The sequence below is a fragment of the Macaca fascicularis genome, chromosome 3, assembly GCF_037993035.2.
Source record: "Macaca fascicularis isolate 582-1 chromosome 3, T2T-MFA8v1.1".
NCBI lineage: Eukaryota > Metazoa > Chordata > Mammalia > Primates > Cercopithecidae > Macaca > Macaca fascicularis.
Window position 1 is genome coordinate 147,378,429 of NC_088377.1, and position 24,226 is coordinate 147,402,654.

Below are 24,226 nucleotides of genomic sequence, written 5' to 3' on the forward strand. Positions count from 1 at the left end.
TGAATTCATATTTATGGTCAACTGATCTTCATCAAGAGTTCCAAGACAATTCAATGGAAGAAAGAATAGTCTTTCAAAAAATGATGCTGAAACAACTGGATAGCCACATGAAAAAGAATTTGGGCCCCTACTTCACACCATGTACAACAACATACCTCAAAAGAGACCATAGATCTAATGTAGGAGCTAAAACTACAAAATTCCTAGAAGAAAACATAGGAGCAAATCTTGTGACCTGAAATCAGACAATGGTTCTTAGATATGACACCAAAAGCATAAACAATAAAAGAAATATTTGATAAATAGGCCATCATCAAAATTAAAAGCTTTTGTGCTTCAAAGGACATCATCAAGAAAGCAAAAAAGACAACCCACAGAAGGGAAAAATATTTGCAAATTATATCTGGTAAGAAATATATAATTTCTTATATATATCCAGAATAAATAAAGAGCTCTTAAAACTTAACTGAAAGAGAAATAATCTAATAGCTATTAGGGATGCTGAGGTGGGAGGATCGCTTGAGCCTAGGAGATTGAGGCCACCCTCGGCAACATAGCGAGACCCTGTCTCTAAAAGAAATAAAATTTGTAAAAATGGCCAATAGGTGCCATCAAGCACATTAAAAGATGGTCAACATCATGTAGTCGTCAGGAAAATGCAAATCAAAACCACAATGAAATACCACTTAACACCCACTAAGATGACCATGATAAAAAAGACTGAAAATGACAAATGTTGGCGAAGATACAGAGAAATTAGAACCCTCATGCATTGCTGGTGGGAATTTAAAATGGTGCGGCTGCTTTAGAAAATAGTTTCGCGGTTCTTCAAAAAATTAAGCATGGAGTTACCATGTGATTCAGCAATTTCACTCCTAGGTATATACCCAAGAGGAAACATATGTCCACAAAAACTTACACACATGCTCACAGCAGTGCAATTCAAAATAGCCAGAAGGTAGAAATGATCCAAATGTCCATCAACTGATGAATGAATAGACAGAATGTAGTATATCCTATAGTGGAATACTGTTCAGCTACAAAAAGGAATGAAGTACTGATACCTGCTACCACAAGAATGAACCCTGAAACATTATGCTAAGTGAAAGAAGCCACACATGAAAGGCCACATATTATATAATTCCATTCATATGAAATATTCAAAACTGGACAATCCATAGAGACAGAAAGTTGATTCGTAGTTGCCAGGGACTGAGGGGAGGAGGGAATGGTGAGCAACTGCTAATGGGTACAAGGTTTCTTTTGGGGTTAACAAATATGTTCTGGATTGAGATAGTGGTGTTGGTTGCACAACTTGTGAATATATTAATACCAAAAACAACTTTAAAGGAGTGAATTTTATGGCATATGAATTATATCTCAATGGAAATTATTAAAACACACACATAAAGTGTGTCACAGGGTGAGCCAAGCGTCACAGACAAGAGACTACATGGGAGATGCGCTCCCTGCAAGGGCACCTCTGAAGACCAGTTACCGTGTGAGCTCCAACTCACTTCTTTGTCTTAATGGGTGGATCACTGGGAGTTGGCCCCTAGATTAAGGACTGGATGGATCTAGTTTTAACTTTTGATCCTGAAATTTGAGAGAGAAATCATATCCTGGTATTTTTTGGGCTTCTTTATCAGTAGCAAAACAGTCAGACAGGACCTCTAGCACCAAGGAGAAAGCATGCAGGCTGGAAGCCTAGAGAACAGGTCCAGCTGAGAAACAATGTACAGCAGCAAGGGCAGGTAAAATCAGGGCAGGGTTGACTCTTCTAGAGCCAACCAACAGGTCCAGATGTGGAAGGTGCTAAGGAAGACCTGACTTGTAAAATTATTGTTTACCCCAAGAACAAGAGCTCAGGACAGTAGAAAGCACATGGGTGGTAGAGATGGACAGATCCAGGTTCAAATCCTGGCTCTGCCACTTATTAGCTGTGTGATCTTAAAAGAGCTACTTAATTTTTCTCTGCCCCAGTTTACTCGGTTCTTTGCAGGGTGATAAGATTGAAATGCTAATATATGCAAAGTGCCTGGCATATAATAGTTGTTCAGTAAATGGTAGTTTTTATTATTAGTACTGTCTTGTCAGCATAATTATTAATACGAAATGGTCCCTGCCAGCATTCAGTAACACCTACCATATGGTTTGAGAATTATCTGGAAATTTCTATTTTTCTAGCTACTTTGGTCTTATAGGCAAGATTGGATGGAAAATGTTTGGGCATTAAGATTTCCTAAAAATCATGTGATCCAAATATTACAGACATGGGTAACTTAGCCTTAATCTATAGAAGGCTCTTAGAAAACAATGGGAAAAAAAGATTAATAGTCCAATGGAAAATTAAGCAAAAACTATGAAAAAGCAACTCAATATAAGAACATACACAACGCTAACGAAATGTTCAACCTTATTAGTAATCATAAGAATGAAAACTAAAACAAGGTAACATTTGAACGTACTAAATCATCAAATATCTGACAATCTTTGGTGAGATATTGGCCAGAGTTGGGAAAACAGCCACTCTCATACATTCCTGACGGGAGTATTAATTAAAACAATATTACTAGAGGGCAATTTAGCAATGAGGATCAGAAGCCTCAAAAATAGCACACTCTTAGACTCAGCATTCTACTTCTAAGAATTTATGCTTTAGAAATAATCATGAATGTGTGCAAAAATTTAGCTGCAAGGATATTCATTTGATTGCAATATTATTTTTAATACTGAAAACCTGAAAACAACCAATATATCCAATGACAGGGAATTGGTTAAATAAATTATGAAACATTTACAATGGAATACTTAATAACTAGGAAAGGTACTCACCATAATCAACATAATACAAAATTATCCCATTTTTGTAAGTTACAGGAAACAAACAAAAGGTCAGCACTGATTAACAGGAGTATAGGCTAGCTTTTTTCTTCTTTTGTTGATGTGCATCTTCTACAGTGATCACATATCACTTTTGCATGAAGAAAAAGCATCATTAAATAAATTTACTCATGGAGGCCCAGACCCTCCATGAATGCAGCTCAGTGCACCTAGCCTAGAGCACGCTGCTCCTTGGCCCAGTGACTATTCTTCCAGCCTCCAGTCCCCTCGGCCTCCCAGTCCAGAGTGTGTTCTCAGGGCCGCGTCACTGCTTTCTGCTCCTCTCTGGGCCCTCCCCCTGCACTGCATGGCTCTACACCCAGGCCCGCCCCTAGCTATCACCCCAGTGGATCACTTGATCTCCTCACCTCCATTCCTCCATCTGCAAGTCCCATGACCTAAGGCTTATCCTCTGCTCCTATGCCCACAACATAGCACTCTGAAAATAAAACTGCTCCACTGAATTTGGTTGGTACCATTATTACCACCCTATTGTTAGTTTCCCTTCTAGTCCATCTGAGGGGCAGGCCATCACCACTGGCCTGAGAGGAGATGGACAGTCTCAACAGGGCTTGGAGGTGTGATTTCACTTCCCTGCCAATGAGGTGGCAGAAGGCTGGTCAGCACGCCAGGGCGCCACTCCTTGACAACACCACAACTGCCCAGAGGCCATCCCTACATAGTGATATGCAGGTGGGGAGGGCTCTGGCAAGAAGTGAGTGTGACCAGATCCCTTGTGACAGACCTGCGATGTGCCAGGAATTCTTAAGGGCAAGAGGGTCAAGCCTGGTTTTCTCCCTGAATCTCCACCCAAACACCAAAATACCAGGCTGGGCCCCCGCAGGAAGATGTGCTGCTCGCAGGTCTGCAGGATGTACCGAAAGACAACAAGTCACAGGAAGCTGCCTCTCGTACAGGGTGGTACCGTCCTGTGGTTTCCCACCCTCTTGGAGGCGTAGCCATTGTTTGCTTGGTTTCATGACACCTCTTCTCCTCCTGAAAGTGCTGTATGTAGATGTTCCTTCTAAGTGAAGTGAACACAAATGATTCACCAGGGGCCTTGAGGTCACTGGGGCTCCCTGAGGATGTTCAGGCCCCTGAATGACAATGGGTGCTCTGAAGTCTGGGCCACTTCCTTCCCTCCTGCTTCCCATCTGAACTTAGAGGCAGATCAAGCCCCAGCTGCTCTCAGCTCTTTACACAGAGTTGCCCTGATGGGCTGGCAAGTTCATACACACCTGCACCTTCTGAGACGACCGCAAGAGCTTTCTGTGATTCTTCAAATTTCATGCTTTATCTTAAAAATTAATGCAAATTTTTCCTGATACTCTATTTTTGCCCTACTGTATTTTATTAATTCTAAGCTGCACTCACCCCCACTTCCATTTTAACATCTTTAAAATCAGGATATCTTAGAATCCACAGTGGCTGTAGTTTAATTGGCAGTGCTTTTTCTCATTGTTACATAAAATAACAATGTATTTTCTGATAAACGGCACCTTAGAGTTGATGAAATATAATGATAAAAAAATACTTTCCTGTAGAATTAGAGTTGAACTGACGTTCTGAAAGATGTGCCAGGTTTGCACACTCCTGGCTCCCTGCCTAGAGTCCTGGTTTAAGGACCATTTCTAGATGGCATTTTCTCATGCCTGTCATGCCCCATGGCATCGGGAATACAGCCTTCACCAGCACACTGTTCCCACAGGAGAGGACCATGAGGAAGCTCATCCTGAGGGACACCCCGTAGTCCTCTGTTCCAGGGGCTACTCAATGGCAACCAAAGGAAACGTTCACTGTGTATTTCCCATGGGCCATGCATTGAGCTAAATGCTGTGTGTTTACTTCCTTCAACTTTGCCAACAACCCTATGAGCTACCTGTGATCATCCCATTATAAAGATGGGAAAAATGAGGCTGTGAGAGGTTATGGGAGTTTCCTCTGTGCTGAACCCAGATCTCTCTGACTTAAGAGGCCTAGCACTGATCCCTGTGCCTCCTGAACAACAAGCACAGAGCAAATATGCACTTCTGCTGCCAGACACTGTGGTGTCTCCCTCTGCACAGAAGGGGTACCCACGCCCCATATGGCCTGCCTGTTTGGAAAGTGATCCTCACTTGCCTGCAAGAGAGTCCCTCTCAGGAGCTCCTGGCCTCCCATCTCCCCAGACTCTGCAAATGCCCTCAGTGGGGACCCTGGTGTGTAGGCTGAGCTGGAGGACAAGATAAAGACAGAGCTCAGAGAGAATGAAAGTCAATATCAAAAGGGGCAGAAAGCCATCTCTGCCCCCAGGATATGTCACTTCAGTTCTTATTCCTTCCTGCTGCCCCACTTCCTTATAACCTACCTCTTCACCTAGACACTTCCAAACTCAACTTCCCACACCACCTCCCTCCCTTTGCTCTCAAATTCTGGCTCTTTTTTTGTGTGTATCCCACAACTGATTTACAACCCTGAAATTAGCCCAGGGAAACCACTGGATTTCTCAGACTTGCCATCTCCTCCAGGCAATAATACCAGCTACCATTTTTCCTACCATCTACAGCATGGCAGCTGGTGACTTATCCCTAATCTTCTTAGGTCTGTTCCTGTTGTCCAAATGAACAAGCAGAGGAACAGAGAGGCAAGGTAGCTAGCCTAAAGTCACACAGCAAGCAGGCAGCAGAGCCAAGAAATTAGCTAAGGTCTGACTGCAAAGCTGTGCTTTTCCCTCTGCACCATCGAGTTCCTCGATGATCAACTATATGCAGAGGTGGGACTGGAAGGTGGCTTCTCCAGCTAGCACACATATTATCAGTCTTTCTCTGTATCTCTGTCAGTCTGTCTGTCTCCCAGTAAAAATCTAAACACCAATCACGTCAATAGGGCTAGATTTGCAAGTGGCTCTCCCCAGCTCTCCACCCCAAAGGGAGGACTCTTCCTTAGGAGATCTGCATGTATCACAAACCCTAACACCAAAATGCAACTTTTAAAGCAGTAAGCTCATTCCTCGAGTGTTTCCATCCCCCTCCCATGTGGCTCTCCCCCTTGTTATTTCTGGGCACAGGTGTGTCTCCCTCACAAGCTGTACATTTCTTTAAACATTTTGTTGTTGTTGCTGAAAGGGCGAAGAAGTCCACAGGAAAGGAAAAAGAAAAACCACAGAACTGTCCCCAGGAGAAATGTGCACACACAAAACACGCCCTCGCACCTCTGCAATTCTTCATGCAATAGGAGAGCTTTACAGGGCACAAGTCAAGAATCACAATTCTGTTTCCCTCTTGCACCCTCTATTCTGTGTCTGTACACAGTAAGTGCTGAATAATTTTATGAAGGATCAATGCCATTACTTCTCTCTCCTCCTCCTTCCACCACCATCTTTGGTCAAAAAGAATGTAGCTGTTTACTTTATTACACTTCTGATCAGGCGCTTCCCTGGCTCTCCTTTCTAGGTTCTCTGTACTATCCTCCCTCTGTGAAGTTCCATCACCTTCCTGTTCTATGTCATCCATACCCTGTTCCCAGAGGCTTGCCCCTGCCTCTCTCTAGTCCCCCGTGAATTTTGCCAGCTCTTTATCGACAGGCAGCCCTATGATACTGGCAGGGACCTTACAGTCCTCCCCTCATCTTACAGATGCAGATCACCAGGACTTGCTCTGTAATTGCACAAGGTTGTCCTGTTTTCTGACAGAGGGAGACCCAATTCCAGGAATCTTGACCCAGTTAGTTCAGCCTTCCTAACCCTCCCTATACGACCTCTGCCCAGCAATCTGCTGCCTCCTCCTTGGAAAGCAAAAGTATCAGTTGCCTTGTGTGATCCTGGCTTCTCAGATTTTCAGCCCTAGCAGGACTCCTCCAGACCATGAAGCAAGCACCTTTGTGCAAGTTAGGAAAAGGCATCCTGTCTGGTCAGTTGCAGCCCAGGGGGCGCACAGTTTGGCAAGCAGAATGCCAGCTTGATCTGACCCCTCGGCCGGCAATCCTGCACAAGGCCCTTCTGCACACACATTTCTGTCAGCTCTGATGGAGAGGTGCACCTCGGCTGGGTTATCTTGGAAGGACTGAAGCGTCATCCCAGTCAAATCAGTTCTCTCCAGGTCTCTGTTTGACCCACTCACAGATGGAAACAGGTCTCTGTTTGACGCACTCATAGATGGAAACAGGTATACCTGCATTCACAGCAGCATTATTCACAATGCCCAAATGAGTGAGTAAACAAAATGTCAAATATACCTACGATGAGATATTATTTAACTTTTAAAAGGAAGGAAATTCTGGTATATGCTACAACATGGATTAACCTTGGAAACATTATGCTCAGTGAAATAAACCAGTCACAAAAGGACATACACTGCATGATTCCCCTTATACGAGGGGAATAGATGACTAGAATAGGTGACTTCACAGAAACAAAGTAGAATAGAGAAGGTAAAACTGGTACCAAGGATGAGGGGAGGCAGGAATGGGGAATTATTGTTTAATGGGTTTAGAGTTTCTGTTTGGGATGATAGAAAAGTTCTGGAAATGCATAGTGGCAACGGTCACACAACACTGAATGCCCTTAGTAACGCTGAATTATACACTCTAAATTGGCTAAAGTAGTAAAATTTTAAGTTACATATATTTTTAAACGTTTAAAAATTAAATGTAGGCTACATGCAGTGACTCACACCTATAATCCCAGCAATCTGGGAGGCTGAGGTGTGCAGATCACCTGACTGAGGTCAGGAGCTGGAGACCAGCCTGGCCAACATGGTGAAACCCCATCTCTACTAAAAATACAAAAATTAGGCTGGCTGTGGTGGCTCACGCCTTTCCATCTGTGAGTGCGTCAAACATACACCTGTTTCCATCTGTGAGTGGGAGGCCGAGGTGGGCAGATCACCTGAGGTCAGGAGTTTAAGACCAGCCTGGCCAATGCGGTGAAACCCTGTCTCTACCAAAAATACAAAAATTAGCCAGGCGTGGTGGCGGGTGCCTGTAATCCCAGCTACTTGGGAGGCTGAGGCAGGAGAATCACTTGAACCTGGGAGGCGGAGGTTGCAGTGAGCGGAGATTGTGCCATTACACTCCAGCCTAGGTGATAGAGCGAGACTCGGTCTCAAAAAACAAACAAAAAAACCAAAAAACAAATAAACAAACAAAAAAACCCCACAAAAATCAGCTGGGTGTGGCGGCGGGCGCCTGTAATCCCAGTTAGGCGGGAGGCTGAAGCAGGAGAATCGCTTGAACCCGGGAGGCGAAGATTGCAGTGAGCCAAGGTGGGCAACAGAGCGAGACTGTCTCAAAACAAACAAACAAACAAAACCGCCAAAACAAATTAAATGTGCTCTATATTGCGGCTTTAACAAAAAGGGCGGGTGGTAGGGAACAACAGCACCTGGCTGTACCTCTCTCTGAAAAGATGAGGATTCATAATATTTCCCACAAGCGCTTGATTCATAATATTTCCCACAAGAGCAGCACTTCATTTCCCGGGGGCCGACACCTCCACAGGGGCCTAACATCTTTGGACACGCGGCGGTCTCAGCACCGACTGGCTGAAAGGTGCCACATCCATTTAAACATCCCCTTCATCCTGGCTGTTCCCTCCACCCCCAGAGCCCATCTCCGCAGGCATTCAGTTTTCCCTACAAGGCCGCGGCAGCCAGGCCCATTCTTGGTAGGCGTAAACTGCCATCCTGCTATAAATCCTTTCCCACAAAGCACTGGAGACTGGTCCTCTCACTGTGCCAAGAAGTCTTTTTCTGACCATCTGTAATCCATTCAAAGGCAACCGGCAGGAAATGGCGGCAAGGAAAACCCCTGCAAAATGCAACTGGTGGGACCACCTCTCCTCCCGCTAGCAGCCAGCAACAGGAAGTTGGCCTTTCTTGGGACACACAACATCTGTGGGAGTTCTGGAAGCTGCTGGGCGTCTGTCAGGGGCTGAACGGCTCGAGACAGATGCTCACAAAATTTGGTAAGAAAAGCATGCTGTATTGGGTTTGAAAATTAGTTCTGGGAAAAAAAAAAGCATTTGAAAAACCAAAACAAACCCCAGACCCCTAGAGAGGAAAAAAAATCCCAAAACACAAAAACCCCATCATATGAAAACTAACCTCAAAATTGCTTTCTTTTGATTTCTATGGACAATTAGACCATAATTTCAAGTAGTTCAAATCCTTCTTAGTGAGACTCCCCCTCCAATCTGGTATTGTCAGCTGCTGCTGCTTAATAGTGACAGCTTCATTTTTGGCACGAAAAGTTGAAGCCCTCAAAGCTTTGCAGTGGTGAGCTGGGGCCAGCTTGTAAAGGCCCACAAGAGCTGATCGTTAAATTTTCAGGAATGTGGCGAGCCAATTATTAAATTATTAAAAGTTATATGACATAAGCTTACAATGGAATATAAAACTCATCACTTCCAATTTATCTAGCTACATTTCACTTATTATCTACGCTTTGAGTATCGGTTGGCAACTTTCTCTTTCCTTTTTTTTTGAGAAGGAGTCTCACACTGTCACCAGGCTGGAGTGCAGTGGCATGATCTTGGCTCACTGCAACCTCTGCCTCCTGGATTCAGGTGATTCTCCCGCCTCAGCCTCCCCAGTAGCTGGAACTACAGGTGCATGCCACCATGCCCAGCTAATTTTTGTATTTTTAGTACAGATGGGGTTTCACCATTTTGGCCAGGATGGTCTTGATCTCTTGGCCTCGTGATCCGCCCGCCTTGGCCTCCCAAAGTGCTGGGATCACAGGCATGAGCCACTGCGGGTAGTAAAAATTTTAGGCTTTGTCCCAGCTACTCCATGCGGCCATTGCAGTGCAAAAGCTAGACAATACGTAAAAAAATGAGTGTGGCTGTGTTCCAATAAAACTTTATTAAAAACAGGCAACCCATAGGCCACAGGTTGCTAATCCTGCTCTCAAAGTCATTTACATCTAATGTATCTGTATGGTGGATATCCTACATAACAGTGTGCTGATGCATATCTCTTCCCAACTCTGAGTTCTGTGATATCACAGTGACAGCTTGAAATGCAGTGGGAGGAGAGTTTATACCATGGAAATCATCACATACTACAAATCAGGGCATGATTTATTATTTTTTTGATTATCAAAATTTAAGAAAGTGATGGAGAAAATTTTAATGATGTAAGTTAAATTAAAAGAATAGTCAACCCTCTGAATCTGTGAATTCTACATCTGCAGTTTCAACTTAATTGCAGATCAAAAATATGTGGAAGAAAAAGGAAAGATGCCTGAGTCTGTACTGAACGTGTACAGACCTTTTCCTCTTGTCATTATCCCCTAAACAATTCAGAATAACAACTATTTACATAGCATTTACATTGTATTAGGTATTATAAGTAATCTAGAGATTATTTGAAGTCTATGAAAGGACTGTATAGGTTATATGTAAATACTACACCATTTCATATAAGGGATAAGAATCCAAGGATTTGGGGTCTCGGAACTGATCCCCCTTGGATATCAAGGGACAGCTGTGTATCAAGTATATAGCTTTATTGTGAATACTACAAAACAATGAGGACATATTCTTTTAGTACTTGAAAACCATTATTCAGTTCAGCAAGGAAGTCACATCGCTAACAATCAAGTGAAGTTTTAACATATATCTTTGTTCTTTCCCTTTCAACTTACTCACTGACTTAAATGAAAATATCAACCAACACTTATGTGGGGTTTACATTTGTTTATCAATTAAACCTTAGGAAGGTCAGGGGATATAAGAATTTGGCAGAAGTCAACCAAAGCATTTGGTGAGAATCTGTAGACTATATGAAATTTACAATAAAGAATGTAGGCTGGGCCTAGTGGCTCATGCCTGTAATCCTAGCACTTCGGGAGACTGAGGCAAGTCAATCACCTGAGGTTAGGAGTTCAAGACCAGCCTGGCCAACATGGTGAAACCCTGTTTCTACTAAAAATACAAAAATTAGCTGGGCATGGTGGCGGGAGCCTATAATCCGAGATACTCGGGAGGCTGAGGCAGGAGAATCGCTGGAACTCGGGAGGTGGAGACTGCAGTGAGCTGAGACAGTGCCATTGCACTCCAGCCTGGGCAACAAGAGCAAGACTCAGTCTCAAAAAAAAAAAGAATTTAAATATTTTATTCTTTATAAAGTATATGCCAAACAGCTTTTTTAAATCAGTAAAATGTATAATAAACATATATATCCATATGCACTAATTTTTAGATAGCAGATTGTTAAACATTTACTAGCACAACACTGATTCTAATAGAAAAGAACTTACAAATTAATTTGTCGGCAGCACCCAAAAAGTGTGTGTGTGTGTGTGTGTGTGTGTGTGAGAGAGAGAGAGAGAGAGACAGAGAGGGAGGGACAGAGAGAGAGAGAGAGAGAGAGAGAGAGAGAGAGAGAGAGAGAAAATAACTCTCCCTCCAGCACCCTGAATGGAGAAAGCAAAACAAACACTAACATTACCAAAGAAAAAAGAAGGTTGTTTTCTGAAAACTCTACTTCAAAAAAGATTGCATGGAGTTGGGCACTGAGTGTGTCTACAACTGGAATAAATTATGAACTGTTTCTCTTTGGTATTAACGGAGTTTCACCATACTTCTTTTTCTAAAAGCAACTTCTTGCGGCACTCATAGCCATCAAAGCCATTAAGCTCTTCCTTCCCTGTACAATGCCCTGAATGTCCAAATCCTAGCTGCCGTGTTGCCTCTGCATGAGGCCATCCATTCGTTCATTCTTTCATTCGTTTTTCAAACATTAACTTGACTCCTACTAAATACCCTTTATCTTGGCTCATGTAAAACCACAAACCAAACAGCCTTTACCTTTAAGTCAAAGGTCTGAGACCCAGGTTAAAGGTCTGGCTGACCATAGACTGAGATATCTTCCTTCCCTGGGCTCCAAGGCATTTGAATCACATTTCATTTTCTAAGCAGCATCAGAGTTTCCAGGTGCTGCAAGTGAGTTCCTAGAGGGCAGGGCCATTGTTCCACCTTCACATTCCACACAGAGCCCAGCCCAGAGCCTTGCACCTCCTGTACAACTGGTCACTTTCTACACAGTCAGCAATGCAGGAAGCACAGCTCTGGCTTCTGACTTGCAGAGCATCACTCATCATGATTTCCAATTTAACTTCAGTGGTTCACCAGATCCAGGCTAAATACTGTGCTCCCTCTGAAAGGTGGGAGAAGAATTATTTCAAGTATAATTATCTTCTTCCTTCCCAAGGTTAAAGTAGAGGGTCACTTGACTGCGTGGGATAATATTTCTCAATGTTTTTAAACTCATGCTCTACCAAGATTGGATCACACTTTACTTCCTGAGGTTTGCACTACAAAACTCACTTTCTCTCTAAGACGTCCCATTGAGTGTGGTTTTCATACCATACAAGCATCTTTTTGAAATTCTAGTGTACCCAGTCCTCAACCTTGTCCCTCCTTAGCTTAATAATCATAGGCCATCACCTTCACCTCCAAGATTAGGCAACAGGGAAAAAAAAAAAAAAGAATCATAGGCTGGTGCAGTGTTCATGCCTGTAATCCCAGCACTTTGGGAGGCTGAGGCAGGAGGATCGCTTAGGCCCAGGAGTTGGAGACCGGCCTGGGCAACATAGCAAGATCCTGTCTCTACAAAAAATAAAAAATTAGTGTAGTGTGGTGGTATGTGCCTGTAGTCCCAGTTACTTGGAAGGCTGAGGTGGGAGCGTCACTTGAATCAAGGAGGTCGAGGCTACAGTGAGCTACGATCATGCCACTGCACTTCAGCCTGGGCAACAGAATGAGACTCTATCTCTCAAAAAATGAAAATGAAATAAAATAAAAGAATCATCAGTGTTCAACTACTTACTATGAGCACTGATAATTAAAGAAAAGAACTTAACTCTGCCCTTTTAGGAGGAATTTAATAGTTCATCCCCTGTTGATGGGAAAGATGTCTTCTGTATTGAAGAATGTCAATCAATAAAAGCAGGTCAGAATGACAGAATTTGAAAATGACCATCCTACAATCCCCAAAGACATAACTGATTCAGGCAAGGGTCATCAATGGATGCCCAGAGGATTTCACAAAATTTCCTATTGGGGGACAGGATATTCACTGGGTGCCAAAGCATTACCCATAGAATGACATGCTAATTGCAGAAGGAGAATACAATGTTTGCAATGGGCAGAAGTGGTCACCACCTTACGAAGTGATCCATATCTAATAATAGGGCACCCTGACATCTTGTAACCCCTGGATGAGATGCTTAATGAAGCACTCAGAATCACCTGGGACACATTCACGCCAAAATGTTGAGTCTGAATCAAATGATACTTAGGCTCAAACTTCCAGAACAGGGGAAAAACAGGGAATAGCAAAAACAAGGTAAGATAACACAAGGAAGTGACAAGACAGACCAGAACATGAAGCATTTTAAATGGCAATGTTTTATATATTTATATATATAAATATGTATACATATATAGAAATATGTATGTATACATATATTCACACACACATATGGGGGAGGGACACTGTTCTAGATTCAAAACTACTGAAGAGATTTAACAGCCAAATGCAATACATGAACCATAACAGGACCTAGTTTGAAAAATGCAGCTATAAGCTTTTGGGGGTGGGGGCGTGACAGGTGAATTTTGAATGAGAACTGGGTATGAGATATGAGTATGGAATTACCATTAGTTTTCTAAGTGTGATACTGATATTATGATTCGGTCAGAGAATGCCTCTAATTTTAGGAGATGCATGCTGAAGTATTTAGAGGTGTCATGCTGTCTGTGACTTACCAAATATTTCAGCAAAAACATACATACATATTTATGTATGATAAGGCTCTGAGAATTTAAGTGAACAGCTCAAGGTAGCACAATCAAGATGTGGAAAAATGATAAATATTCAAAGATGAAGTGTCGTGATGTCTACAACTTATTTCCAATGCTACAGAAAATAAAATCAAATGCCACACACACACATGCATATACATATACACACACACAGTCGCATAATGACACTTTGGTCAACAACAGGCCACATACTCAGCGGTCCCATAAGAGTATACAATACCATATTTTTACTGTATCTTTTCTATCTTTCAATCTGTTGAGAGACACAAATGCTTGCCATTGTGTTACAATTACCTACAGTATTCAGTACAGCAACATGCTGTACAGGCTTGTAGCCTAGAAGCAATAGGTTATACCAATAGGAATATCATAGAGTGAACTTACACAAACCTAGATGGCATAGCCTATTGCACACCTAGGAAATGACACATCTCTCAGAACATAGCCCCATCATTAAGGAATGCATGACTGTATATTTCTTTTTCTTTCCTTTTTTTTTTTTTTTTGAGACAGAGTCTCGCTTGTTGGCCAAGCTGGAGTGCAGTGGCATGATCTCGGCTCACTGCAACCTCTGCCTCCTGGGCTCAAGAAATTCTCCCATCTCAGTGTCCCAAGTAGCTGGGATTACAGGTGTGTGCGACTATGCCTGGCTAATTTTTGCATTTTTAGTAGAGATGGGGTTTCACCATGTTGGCTAGGCTGGTCTCGAACTCCTGACGTCAGGTAATCCACCCGCCTCTGCCTCCCAAAGTGCTGGAATTACAGGCGTGAGCCACGGCACCTGGCCTGTATATTTCTTTATAAGACATATATACAGATAGATCTTTACATATATATATATATGAAAACAAGACAAAATGTAAACTAATGTTTAATTTTATAGGTGGTCATGGTACCATTATTTCAAGCTTTTTATACATGTGAAAAATTTTAACACTGAACTGCAAGGGCAAAAAAAAAAGAATGGTGCAGGGTGGGGGTTACTAGCAAATATTAAATGAAAAACTTTAGGTGCTCAAAGATGTCTGGGACTCAGCACCCTAGCGGTAGCATTTTTTCATGGAATTTTCTCTGCTGACCTAGGATGCTGGAGCTAACGCCCTAAGGTGAGCTGTGTTTTGCATTGTAGCTCCAGCGATCCACTTGAACAGAAACTTCAGGAGTCCTGCCAGTTCTTAGAATCTTGACAACTTCAAAATATCAGATGGTGAATCAAAAAACCTCATAGGCCATCTCCAGATTGATTTTTTTAAAATGAAAATACAAATGGGAACTGTTGGTTTCACGGGTATGATGTTTCAATTTTGTAAGATGGAAAGAGTTATGAAGATTGGCTACATGATCATGTGAATGTCCTTGACACTACTGAACTTTACACTTAAAAATGGTTAAGATGGTATAGTATTTTACCACAATCTTCTTAAAAAAAGGAGAAAAAGACAATACAGGTATTTCAAAAACAAATAAGATGCTTAGTCGAACCATAACACTCTGCTGGTCGAAAGATAACTTAGGAAACAAAAGGGGACAATATGATCGCTCTTCCTCCACCCTGCCTCCAGAAGATTCGAATGCAGCTATGATGACAGTCTTGTGGACCATGGGAAGAGTCTGCAGCAGTGTAAGGTGTGAGGTTTGGGGGCATGTCCACTGGGCATGGCTAGCATGCACAAGGTGCAGAGAAGTTCCAGGTGGGGTGGCCCAAGCGGCAGGGAGGCTTCCTTAGAAAGTATGGCTGGCCCTGGAGAAGGAGGGTGAGGGGCAAGGGGAGGGGGAGAAGGGGAAGACACTAGATGCAGATGGGAGGCAGAATCAGAGAGGGGGACAGGGAAAGGACTCCACTTGTCCAAAGTGCTGCTGCAAAGGGCAGGCCACCTGTCCAGATAGGAAGGGACTGAGGACTTTGAATGCTGCATTAACTGTGGTCGATGAAGTGCTGAGAGGTTTTCACTTGAGGAACAAACTGACACATGTGAATTTTCAGAAGATTAATTTTTGAAGTGGTGTGCGGGGAAGATACAGACAGGAAGACCAATTAAACAGCTATTATAAAAATCTAGGTAGGCTATGAGGCAGGCTAGCTGGGGTGGGGGTCGGGGAGTGGAGAGAGATGGAGAGGTGCAGGGAATCGCTAAGATGGGAGGGAGGGAGGAGCGGAGGAGGGGGTCTTTCTAAAGATAGTGATGGGGAAAATGCACAGGCTCGGCTTGCACTTGGGTCTAGGGGAGTCTGAGACGCACAATGACATCCGTGAGGGGCTGTCTGGCACGGCACCCAGGGCTGGGATGAGCACTCTGTGGAGGAGAGGTCAGGAAAGCTGCAAGCATGTCAGAATCGCCACACACAGGGACCGCCTGGGGTGTGAACAGGAGCCAGAGTCCGGAGCAAATGCAGAGCAAACCGAGGGCAAAGCCTCACGCTCTGAGGGAGGAGCTGGCAGAAAGGGCACAAAAGCGGGTGCCATGAAAACTTCTGAGAGCAAATATGATTTTCAGAAAGCTCTAGGATTGTCTACTATTTAAAGAAATCCCTTTGTAATTCCATTTGGAAAGCAAATATGCCCCTACTCTGCTTAAACCTGGCTTGTGTACAGGGTTTGTATTTTGCCATTAAGTCTTTTGTCTCAGCCACTGAAAGTGGCAGGACTCATTTGAGTCCCTAATTCTCTCTGGATTCTGCCCTGCTTCTGCAAAAGATGATGAGGAAGGGCACAATGATGAGGGAGTAACTCAAGGGAACAGAAGCCTGGAGTCTGGGGACTTGGTTAACAGGGCTGTTGTACATGGGTTGGCCAAACGAAGTCAGCCTTAAGCAAATGTGACCAGTTCTGGTGGGCGTGGTGGCTGACTCCTGTAATTCCAGAACTGTGGGAGGCTGCAGTGGGAGAATCGCTTGAGCCCACGAGTTCGAGACTAGCCTAGGCAACACAGGGAGACCCCCGTCTCTAAAAATAATAGAAAAAATTAGTCAGGAATGGTGGTGTGCACCTGTGTTCCAGCTCCTTGGGAGGGAGGCTGAGATGGGAGGATCACTTGAGCTTGGGAGGTCAAGGCTGCAGTGACTTATGATTGCACCACTGCACTCCAGCCTGGGCGACAGAGCTACTGCCCCTCCCACCCAAAAATGTGACCAGTTCCTCTTTTCCAGTGGATCACCCTCTTCTTGCCAGTCTGGGTGGGATTCTGTCCCATTAAGTGTAAAAGGTGCTTGAACCCACAAGCTCCTGGTCCTTATCAGAAGAATCAAACCACCAGCTGGTAGACCATGGGGTCTGGGGCCCATTGAAGGTCACTTGAAACCCCACATAGAGGAGCTGACTAATTAGGAGAGGGGACAGCACCGAGGAGGAAAGGATTGTCAAGGACTCCTGGTCTCTGAAACCACCGAGAGAGAGACAGGGGGGTGACACCAGCTCCTCTGGGACCAGTAGGGCAATCACTATAAAATGCTTAAATGCCACAATTAACGGAGAATGGGTGAAATTCAAAGTCACAGGAAGTAAATGTTGCCACATCATCCTGTCCTCATGTGGGAGATGCATTCTGTGCCTTTCCCAGCCACTCCATTCCAAAGGATCCTCTTTGTCACTGCCTTCTCAGAGCCAGTGACAACCAGGGCATCTCTGTGGCTGAAGAAGGTAAAGGACTTTCACACCCACTTAGCAGGCATGTCACCATCAAAATGACACCTCTAACGTGGCATTAGGATGATGGACACCTCTAACGTTCCATCATCCTAGGAAGCGCACCCTTCATGAAATTACTAACAATCCCAATGCCATGAGGGAAACTGAACAGCGGCCTAGAAGATGTTCAAAAGGAGGAAAAAAGAGAGAAATCATCACTGTAGATAGATGCCCCTGGAGTTGCTTGGCAACCATCTTTGCTAACACCTTCTCCCAAAAAGGAACACAGTTTGCATTAGCTCCTCTGATTTCCCTGAGGCCAGGACTCTGACCACAGAGGCCACAAAGCTGGGGCCTTGGAATGAGAGAGCATTTCCCTGATGGGGAGACCCAGGGCCCTATCAGGAGGCCACTAGCTTACACAGGCAAGAGGGAATGAAAGGTAGTCCGGCCTCGCCATTTTGCTTAAAGAATACGCTCTCTTGGGCAAGGATGGTGAGAGAATGAGTCAAGCCAGGTGCCCAGGTGCAACACTTAAGGAGCACTCACTCTGCACCTGCAGAAGCCCACGTGAGGCCCTACTTAAACAGGTCTCCTGGGCACCTGCTTGCTTCCCCTTAGCTCTAACCCTGCTCCTAGGACGACAGACATCAGGACACAGTGCTTAGAGTACAGCCTCTGGAATCAGGCTGCCTTGGGGTTCAGGACAGCTCTACTATTTCCCAGCTATGTCACCTTGGGTAAATTACTTAACCTCTCTAAGCCTCAGCTTCCCAATCTCTGAAATAGGGTTGATAACAGGATTTGCCTCACAGGGTGGTCATGAGGATTAAATGCGAACATGCACATTTAGCCCTGGGCCTGGCACCTAGTTAATGCCCAATAAAAGACATTTAGGATTGTTACTTAAAAACAAAACAAAACAAAAAAACAAAAACACATAAGTTGGGCTGTCTTTAGCCCAAAAGATACCAGAAAAGTAAATTTAAAAAACAGACAAAAAACTCCAAAAGGAAACACATAAGCAGCTCCCTTAGAACCCCTGAACCTGGATCTATAGAATCAGAATCTCTGTGGGTGGTCCTGGCCTATTTCCTTTTAAAAAGCTTCCCAAGCAATTTTCAGGGTAGGCAGGGTTGAGAGCCACTTCTCTCAACCAATAAACAGTAGTTCTCAAAGTTCAGGAAACATCAGAGCCACCTGAGGAGCCTGTTTAAAATGCACGTTCCTGGTCAGGTGCGGTGGCTCATGCCTGTAATCCCAGAACTTTGAGAGGCCGAGGAGGGAGGATCACTTGGGCTCAGGAGTTTGAGACCAGCCTGGGGAACATAGCAAGACCTCATCTCTACTAAAAGTCAAAAAAATTAGGCAGGCATGGCAGCACACGCCTGTAGTCCCAACTACCTAGGAGTCTGAGGTAGAAGGATCGCTTGAGCCCTGGAGACCGAGGCTGCAGTGAGTATGATCATGCCACTGCACTCCAGCCTAGGTGACAGAGAGAGACCCTGTCTCGAAAAAATAAATTAAAAAAAAAAAAAAACAGCACATTCCTGGTTCCTATGTTTCACTCCCACTTGTTTCATTTCAGTGTGACTGCAGCCTGGGGCTGGGGGCGAAAGGACCCTACAGAACAACACAGCAGGGTCTCCAGAATGAACACACTTTGTAAAACACTGAAACAGATTCACTTTTTTTTTGAGACGGAGTGTCACTCTGTCCCCCAGGCTGGAGTGCAGTGGTGCAATCTCAGCTCACTGCAACTTCTGCCTCCTGAATTCAAGCAATTCTTCTGCCTCAGCCTCCCAAGCAGCTAGGACTACAAGCACATGCCACCATGCCTGCCTAATTTTTGTATTTTTTTAGTAGAGATGGGTTTCACCATATTGGCCAGGCTGGTCTCGAACTCCTGACCTCATGATCTGCCCACCTCGGCCTCCCAAAATGTTGGGATTACAGGCATGAGCCACCTGCCCGGCCCCAGATTCACTCTTGAGACTAACAGTATAGGGACGCTAGTCCAATCCCTTTGTCTTTGTTCTGGGCATCCTTAAAGAAATGGAGACACACAAGTTGACAAAAGATGCCTGGTGAGCCCCGGGCCCCCTGGAGCAGTAAGAACACAGTCTTTCCCCTGGAAGTGGCAGCTCTAAGACAAAGGCAAAGACCCAAGTGCTTGGTAAAAACAACAATCATCACAACAAAGGCTTACATTACTGAGTACCTACTTTACACCAGATAGCATCTCATTTATTTCCACAACAATTCTGAGAGGTACTACTATTCCCACTCTGGAAAGGAAAAGTAGAAATTGAGGCTTAATTTAATACCCAGCCAATAAATGGTCAAGATTTAAATAATGCTCCACTAAACTCCTAAGCATGCAATGCCAATGAACCTTTTTGTGTGTGGTAAAATACACATAACATAAAATTTACCATTTAAACCTTCTTTTTCTTTTTCTTTTCTTTCTTTCTTTCTTTTTTTTTTTTTTTGAGACAGAGTCTCGCTCTGTTGCCCAGGCTGGGGTACAGTGGTACAATCTCAGCTCACTGCAACCTCCGCCTCCCGGGTTCAAGCAATTCTCCTGCCTCAGCCTCCTGAGCAGCTGGGACTACAGGCGCCCACCACCACACCCAGCTAATTTTTTGTGTTTTGAGTAGAGACGGGGTTTCGCCAGGATGGTCTCGATCTCCTGACCTCGTGATCTGCCCACCTCGGCCTCCCAAAGTGCTGGGATTACAGGCATGAGCCACCACGCCTGACCCATTTTCACGATTTTTTATGTGTACGGTTAGTTCTGTGACATTAAGTATATTCACAATGTTGTATAACCATCACCACAGTCCATCTCCAGAACTTCTGCATCTTCCCCAACTGAAACTCTGTATCACGGAAACACGAACTCTCCATTTCCCCTCCCCCAGCCCCTGAATGTCCACCATTCTACTCTCTGTCTCTATGAATTTGACCACTCTAGGAACCTCATTATAAATGGAATCACACAGTATTTGTCCTTTTGTGGCTCATATACTTTTTAAGAACCGGACCATCACCTTGGTCTGATATAACCAAACTGGGACCATGTCTCCACCATCTTCCATACCCCTGGAATGCTGAACTCACTTGTGGTTAGTATCATCAGACTGGGTGTCTGTCCTGTGTCCCCATCCCACCCCAGGACTCTGTGGCCTGTCAATGCCTTGAGGTAAGGTCACAGAACTCCCACTCCCCCTACAGGTAAGGGTATCCTTACACCATTAATGTTCACAGATTTACAATTAGCATCACAGAATCAGGTACACCAGTAAGTGCTTCTGTGTTCAAAGAGCCCATCATCGACTCACTTTTATCTTCCCCACTGTGGTGACCTAGTGCCACTTTGTCCTGCCCTAGAGAGTATTTATTTGGTTTCCATTTCTTCTGTAAGCACCTGATCCCTTAAAATTGGCAAGCGGAATTGTGTTGAGAAACCACAGGTACAAGGATAAAGCGTCTCCATAAAAACAATGCTTTCCCCACAGCAGAATTCCAGCTTCACTTATAGACGACTAGGGCAGCCAGGTCTAGCCCCTGAATATTAAGGATGCTCCACTGTAGCCTCAGCCCACTTGCAAGAAGGGATTTCCTGAGGTTTCATCATTAGTTCAAGCACCTCAGGGTCCAAATCCAGGTCCATTTGGCAGTCTGAGCTCTATCACAGAAGAGAGCAAGAGAATGCCAGCCAAACGGCATTAGCTGGGAGCACGTAATCAGCAGAACACCAGACAGGGAGATTTAGGAGAGAGACACACACAGAAGTCAGTCCTTGCCGTTCAGTTTCTACAATATTCTGAAAAAGTAGAACCCACTGGCTAAAGCTCTCCCTCTCCATTATGGCTATGTTTGATTATTGCAATCACTCAGTGACCACTGTCTCCAGATGTGAATAGTGGGCCACCTCAGGGTGTGGGGTCCTTAGAGAAGAGGGATTTGACCAGGACAAGGTCTCACTGCATTGGCTACTACCATCTTATGTCTACTTCTGAAGTATGTCATGAATGAAACAAAATGTCATAAACAAAACGTTAGCCTGAAGGGTATAAATGCAACCAACCCAGAAAACCATACAGAAACAAATCTGCCTAACTTTTCTAAATCAATTCTGCAGCAGAGACGGCAGGCCCCTGGGAACCACCAGCTGAAAGCATCAACATGGCCTCGCAGTCTTAACTGATGCTGCAGACCACCTGGCACACAGGTCAGAAGGCCTCAGGAATCAGGCCCTCCCCTACCCTTTGTACCTTCCCGGGCTTAACATGGAAATCGTGAAAGCAGCCACTTTGCTTTCCATCATGTGCATCCCCATTTCAGACATATCCCCTGGGTAATCAAGCTGCAGAGAACGCCAGTTGTATTTTCAGCCTGACTTTAAATATAAACTGAAATCCTTAATGCTTCGCCAATGCGATGTGGTGCTTTTGACATTGGGGACCACTGTATGATAAATGCCATCATTACCAGAATTGATGCTTTGGGTCTCCTCCACCCACAGTGAAGGAAGGTTGGGCCACAAAGAATTAGAACCTGCAACTCACTATTGTCACCAGTGACTACAGACTGGACTCCAAGGTTTGGAAGAGTCATCTTGGGAACTTTGGGAGGAGGGTTCCCTAGGGGACCGAGTCTTCTCTATCTTTAGATCCTCCCAAATGTAGCCCAGTGCCAGGAGATAGTCACAGTCCAGGTATATCTGCTGAGTAATCAACAAGGCTGACTTACATGGGCTGAAGGCTAACACATGGACAGATATTGGCAGAATATTTCTGTGAGTATCTTCGTCTATTTTTCTTGTGTTCTTACCTCTCCAGCCTCACCAGTCAGTGATTCTCTGTCAGAGTGATTTGTCCCCCAGGGACATTTGGCAATGTACCGAGACATTTTTGGCTGTCTAAACTTGGGGGAGGGGAGGAAGGCATCTAGCAAGTGGAGGCGCAGGACATCCTGCCATGCACACAACAGTGCCCCCAAAAAGAAGCATCAGTGGTGCCACTGGTGAGAAACATTATACTACTCTCTGCTTTGCTATCTTTACTCCAGCAAGAGGACTTTTTAGTTTCAGAACAGTCTATATTCTCTGGCATTTGGGCCTTTATCCCTGTCGTTTCCTCTAACTCTGCCCTGCCCAGCTCTACACATGGGTAACTTCCTGTATCCTCCAGGTTTTAGCTTACATAAAATTTCCTCTGGGAGGCCTGCACTGAGCCCCTACCTCAGTGAGGCCCCCCACCATGCCCTCCAGCAGCACCTGAGTTTCCCTATCAGAGCACTCATCGTGGTCCACCTGTACTTTTGCCACTAGGCTGGAAGCACCCTGAGGGCAGGCAGGGGTTGTGCTTTCTCACTGCTGTGTCCCTGGTGTCTAGCCCAGTGCTGGCACATCAGGAGAGCTCCCTTCAGGTCAAACGCATGAGGGAGGCTGAGAAACAGTTGAGGGTATTAAAAACTTGGCAAGACACCCAGAGGCTTAAATTGTTACCCTACTATACAGGCACCAAAAGAGAACATGGCAACTTCTCGTGAACTGATACGGACAGCTCTCTAAGATAAATGGAAATGGCAAGATATCAGCTAATACTATAGCTTTCTATCATTCACGTGAGAACAAGAAGACAAAATTATATATGTATCTACTGGAATGCACACAGAATATCTTTGGAAGAATACACAAGCAACTGGGGATGGGGTGGGAGAGAGACTTACTTTCCACTTGGATAGCCTTTTGAATTTTGTAACATGAACATTATTAAAAAATAATAAGTAGTTTTAAAATGAATATGTATGTGTATGTAATGGTCTACATCTTCTAGCAGTAAAAACATTATTCTCATAGAATGACATAGGATGAGACCCTGGTACAGGGCAACTTAGAAGAAGGCAATATCATATACACTGTTTCAGTGCGTCCATCCTCGCTTCCTGTTGTGGAAGGAGCCAGAGCCACATTTCCTCCACACGGGAACCCAGGCACAAGGAAATAATTGTATGTACAATGAAATACTCATTTTAGAAGCTTTGTATTTCCCAAACTAGATGATCAGGATGTCCTTTCTCATCTGTGTTGTGTTGGTTGTGGCATGCCCCTGCTGCATCAGTGGGCTGCACCTGTAGAGCTTATAGCTCTCCAAGCCCTTCCCTTCTCCTCCTTCTCGTCTTTCCTCCCTATCACCTTTAAGCCGCTCCATCTCTCCCATCCTTCCATCCCAAAAGCTGGGCCAGAGAAGAGAGATGATAATGAAACGCCAAAGTGAACAAATGTTACTGCTTGTTAGCAAAAGGGGAGGAAGGCAGGCTTAATGGGGAATGAAGTTGAAATTAATGGTAAAAATGAGGTTTATCTGTGTAATCTGTGGACTTTGTGTCTTCCCATCTTCTATTAACATAGATAACAGAGTTGTCTGTATAATGATAAAGGGAAGCTGTTCGCAGTTTCCCATAAATCTCCATGGCCTGCTGCTGACTTCCCTGGCTTGGATTCTAAGAATACTTCACTCTTAACCAGGTCAGTTGCCATCTTTTTCTCCAATTTTCTCCCATCCAGCCACAACTGCAAGACTCCTGAGCCTGTGCTGAGCATGCTCCTATGTTCTCTGCACCCTTCTATATTGCAGCCCAATTCCACCAGCATCTCAGAAGAACATCAAACTCTTATAGTCACAGCAATGTCTTACTGGCCCCAGCACAATTTTCAGACTGGAAGCTTTCCACCAGTTTATCTACATCACATCGAAACATGTGGGAACATTAAAACACAGGCAAGTTTTCAAAGTCACAAGTGTAGGCTTCCAAGAGACCCAAACAGGAATCTATTGAGGACTCTTTTTTTTTTCTCAGTGATAAAATAAAACAACTTATCAATCATTTAAAGAAGTTAT

General features: G+C 44.3%; 1 protein-coding gene across 19 annotated transcripts in view; it reads right to left on the minus strand.

Annotated features, from left to right (window-relative positions):
- The window catches only part of ATXN7L1 (ataxin 7 like 1), a 269,394-nt gene that overhangs the window by 237,987 nt on the left and 7,181 nt on the right, over positions 1-24,226 (minus strand). Inside the window, exon 1 of one of the 19 annotated variants that reach the window (XM_074035749.1) lies at positions 2,836-3,131. The exons of the other annotated variants lie outside the window; for them this stretch is intronic. The gene's annotated coding sequence lies outside the window, so the exon portion shown is untranslated. Of the gene's footprint in view, positions 1-2,835; positions 3,132-24,226 lie in introns of those variants that run through there. 19 annotated transcript variants of the gene reach the window in all.